Source organism: Arachis hypogaea, chromosome 17 (genome assembly GCF_003086295.3).
Source record: "Arachis hypogaea cultivar Tifrunner chromosome 17, arahy.Tifrunner.gnm2.J5K5, whole genome shotgun sequence".
In the NCBI taxonomy this organism is placed as follows: domain Eukaryota; kingdom Viridiplantae; phylum Streptophyta; class Magnoliopsida; order Fabales; family Fabaceae; genus Arachis; species Arachis hypogaea.
In genome coordinates, this window is record NC_092052.1 from 125,358,557 (window position 1) to 125,363,529 (window position 4,973).

At 32.3% G+C, this 4,973-nt stretch overlaps 1 long non-coding RNA gene across 1 annotated transcript; it reads left to right on the forward strand.

Moving 5' to 3' along the window:
* Positions 1-2,459: 2,459 nt before the first annotated feature.
* LOC140180865 (uncharacterized) lies at positions 2,460-4,768 on the forward strand. Its single transcript, XR_011874920.1, has 4 exons — positions 2,460-2,626; positions 2,718-2,772; positions 2,861-2,989; positions 4,493-4,768. It is a non-coding gene; the product is annotated as an uncharacterized lncRNA (long non-coding RNA).
* Positions 4,769-4,973: the final 205 nt, after the last annotated feature.

A 4,973-nucleotide genomic window follows, 5' to 3' on the forward strand; every position in this document is an offset into this window, starting at 1 on the left:
AGTACCCATACCCCGTCCCTACGGGTAAAAAAAAATCCACATACCCATCCCCTGTGCAGGTAAATCTTCGCCGATACCCGCTCTACTAGAAAAATTGCCATCCATACTGAGAAGAGAAGGGAGAGGGATGACAAGAAGAGCCTGAAGAAGAGTGCGGTGGAAAGGAGGGTGGCAGTGGTGTAGGTGTGGGGTCAATGATAGCCACATCAGCACTAAAACAGCCGAGTCGTCACTAGAAATGAGCTCAGCGACTATTAGAGTGCTCAGAGCTCAATTTGGGAGACTACTATAATGAAATTATAATCTCAAGGACTAAATTGGGTAATCCTGTTGATCTAAAAAATTATTATAGGGATTTACTCAATTATAAAATTATCTTATTTAATTTTTTTACTTAATTTATATATTTATTTTTTTGGTTGCCCACGGTATCCCCCAACCTGATAAGTCAAAGACTAATCCGTCGCGGATTTGAGCTCCATTTAAGGGTTTGCCGCTGGCCAATGGATTACTGCATGCACAAGGCAGGATTCGAACCCTCGACAGTTGCTTAAGCGGACGAGTGAGCTGACCACTCGACCAACCCAAATTAGTTTTGTTGTTTAATATTACTCAATTATTTTAATAATAATTAATAAATATAAATAAGTGGTCATTAAGAGCAACTCCAATACTAATTTTTATTTCAATTTTATTATTCTAAACCCTAATCTATATATCATAAATAACAATTCGAGACTAAATATGAGATTTGTCACTCTAGTGCTTGCTTTCAATTCAATTTGAATTTTATATCATTTTTTATTAAGATAATATTATCTCTTTAAAATAAGATTGGTCTTATTTCATTTTTCAATTTCAGTGTAAATTTCAACTCTAAATCAATTTACTTCTCATAAATATCAAAAGCATTTTATTGAAGTTGCTTTAAGAAATACTAAATTAAATAAGTTTGTGTTGTTTTAGCCTGATTTTATATTATCTTCAATACATTTATCTTTATTATTAACACCAACATAATATAAAAATGTGTAGGACTTATAAAAATAACATTGGCTAAAAAGACGTATTTATTCATTTTTTGATACATAAACTTGTTGGAATTATTAGATATTTTGTTTTAAGATTATCCATGAATTTATGATAAATCATTAAAAAGAATATATGAGAGCAGAAGTATATCTGAATTCATGAACATTATTAAGAGAGTTTGGTTCTTATAGTTCTTTAATCTTCTTCGATCAAAATCTATCGAATCCTTATTTTAGGCTAAATAACAAGATGGGACAAAGATTGCAAGATGATTTTGGTATATGGCGACCAAAATCTTGAAACTCTATTTATACTTGACTATTGGTTCCATTAAACCCTGAAGGTCCAAGTAAAATAGAATATTTGATTTTATTTTCATTTAAACCCAAATCAAACGTAATAATGACTTATTCCATTTAGTATTCATAACAATAAATGAGATCACCTATATATATATAATATGAAATAGTTAATGTGATCTAAATATATTTTTTTCTGAAATAATTATATCTTACAAACTTTATGCGCGTATCTAAATATTATTTCCCTTATAACTTTAATAATATGGTCTATCTCATATATCAATTATGGAATTACTACAGATTTATCACATTAGAGTCGTGACTGAACTACGATAATCGTCATACTAATATACTTAACGGTATATATCAAATCTGGATAAGTAATTCATAAATTATATGCGAAAATGATCTCATGCATGTCTATTTTTAATTGGTCTAACTTTAATAAACTTTATGAGATCATAAGTCAAAGAAAAAAACAAAACTAAATATTTTATTTCTTCTGAAACATTTATATCATAAATTTGTGTAAACTATATGAGCATCCAAATACACACTTCACTAAAATAATATATCATAAAATGATATGCCACCCACTTGAATAGTATCCACATGAAAGACCTTAACTGCTTATTTCTTACTAAAACATATGTATGTATTTATGAAATTTGTGCTAATATATTCAATAGACACTTAAACACTTTAAACTCTTTTATTTAACAATTTAAAATATTAGACTACTGACACATTATCACAAAATAACTCAAATTGTATTTTAAATCTATTTTTGCAATTTGTGACAAATATTTATAGTCACCAAATTGGATATCTTCAAAAAAGATATTTTATATTCAAGTGCTTTATTAAAAAGAGTAACAAGTATAAATCCCGATTAATTAGTAGATAATTAGTCAGTAAATTAGTTTTTAATAAGGAATATTAGAAATGTGAATATTATATTAAATTAGGGTAGAACTCATCAAAACAAAAATTTTGACACTAATTTCGAAGAAAACGGTCCAAAATTAGACCGAAATAACCAAACCGATTAAACCGAACTTGAACCGGGCTGTCGGTCCAACCGGACCAGCTCATTAAAAAGAGCCACGGGCTCTTCTTTCTCTCATTTCCTCAACGAAGCAGCAAGCTTCCCAGGGAAGAGAAGAAGAGAAATACCCTTACGTTAACTTCCGTACGCTGTAACTTCTCCGTCCGAGCTCCGATTGTCGCACCATTTGCGGCTACGCGTTCACCACGTCGAGCTCTACGTTTCTACCAGAACAATTTCATAGGTAACTTGATATTTTATCTCACTCTCCTCTTTCCTCCAATTTTCGAATTTTGAGTGGGAAGATTGAATTTCTTTGATTTATGATGTTTTAGGATCCAATTAACTTGAGGAAAACGTTCACTCTTGCATATGTGAAGCTTGGGTAAGGTGAGGATACGATAATTCTATTTTATTTTCATTAAATTTGAGCTTTAAGTATTAAATTGGATATATATGTGTTATAAATGTGTATTAGGTTGTGAATAAATAATTGGAGCTTGAAATTATGAATATTGGAACTTGGAGGAAGCGGATTAGTTGAGATTTTGAGGGCTGTGTTCTTTTAGGAAAATTATCTTGGAATAATACTTGGGAATTGGCTAAGGTATGGTTTAGATTTCTTGCATTTAATATATAATGTTCTGTGAAAACTTAGGCTATATGACCATAGGATAAGTTGGAATGCAGGTGTATGTTTAATGTTTAGTAATTTGTCAATGAATATATTTGGTTAAAGTTTATTGGATAATTAGTTATTAATTTTGGATGGTGAATGTTGTTATGTTAATTTGGAGAGAATTATGGTTGAATGTTATTATTGATGAACATGGTTGGTTTGGTGTTTGTTGATTAACTAATGATTTGGTGAATTATTGATTTGGGGTATAACTATTATGGAGGTTGTTGTGATAATGAGGTATTTTATGTTAGAAGCCTAGGATTAGTGAACTATGATCCTTAGTTGAATTTTGGTTGTTGGATTTGAATATTATATGAGTATAATTGTTGATCTAAGGTAGATTTATTGTGGTGACTGTTATGATGATGAGAAAGGGTATGTTGAATTGAAAAGAATGCAGGTTTGGACCCGAAAAGGGTGGCAAAGTCCGAGTTTTAGAGGAGATGCTGCCGAAATTTTATAAAAATTAGAGATTTTGTTTATACGATTATTTAAAAAGATTTAGATTCAAAGGTTATATGGTTTGATTTAGAGTTATTAAGAAAATGAGCATGCTTTAAGTTTGATTCATTTAGAAAAGAATGAATTATGTTTTGAATTCGAACTATTGATGGACGGAATGGGAGGTGTGATAATGAAGGATAAGGATTGAATATGATTGATGTATGATGATGAATGAGATGCGATTGAGAATGATGTGGATGTTGATGAATTATAATTGAATTATTTATATGGCTTGAATAATTTAATGATCTGAGATACGAGGTTCCCTGGATTAAGTGCCGTGGCTTGCCACCACGTGTACCAAGTTGAAAACTCGATACTCTGTTGACCCTACGACGTAAGTGTGACCGGACACTATATAAATTCCCAAGAATGTTACCCCCATTGAGTAATATTGATTATTTGAGATAAAGCTATGCATAGACTCTTGGGGATGCACGTCGGGGGACAGTCTAAGGACAATTCAGACTTGTCGGGTTGGCTGGATAACCGACAGATGAGCCTCATCAGCCATAGGACAGGCATGCATCATATGCATAATACTTGAATTACTTGCTTGTGCTTTAATTGGGTGTGCCTATATGTAGTTGCTATGTTAAATGTGTATTTGTTACCTGCAGTAATTGTAACATTCTTGTGCTTGTCTTTGTTTGTCTATTTGTCTGTGTAAATGCATGATGGAGTTGGAGGTATGGAGGAATGGCAGTATGGGACTTAGATTTAAGGTTAAGTTAAGTTAGGTTTAAATATTCTTAGAAAACCACCTCTTATGGCTTCTGTTTAATACTTTAAGCTCTATAATATGAGTGTCGGCGTTCTAGGATTGCCTCTGGCATTCCCAGGACCTTATATATTATGTGTGTGGCACCTTTACCATACTGAGAACCTCCGGTTCTCATTCCATACTATATTGTTGTTTTTCAGATGCAGGTCGAGAGGCACCTCGTTAGGCGTCTAGACTCTTGAAGCGGAGTGGTTACTGGGTAGTTTTATTGTACAATGATGAATATATGTGTACTTAGCTTTCTCTCTGCATAACTTGTTCTTTTTGATCCTCTTAGAGGTTTATGGAGAGGCAGGATTGTGTATATGTACTTTTGGGTTTTGGATATGTATGTATATATATGTAAATATTCTCCGGCCAGTCTTGACTTCGCAGGCTGAGTTAGGAGCTTGTTATTTTGTATCTTTGGCACTCTATTCTTACTTCTGTTATCATATGTTTAATAGTTATGGTTTCCTTAGCACGCAAATTAACTCGTTCCTTGAGCGTTGCGCTTTTATTTCGCGATTTTTGTTTCCTCTATTCTTCAAGGCTCCTAGCATATTATAATTCTTCTGCTATTATATGTACTTATTTTATTTTAGAGGTCGTAATACCACACCACCTCTGTTTTATGACTTA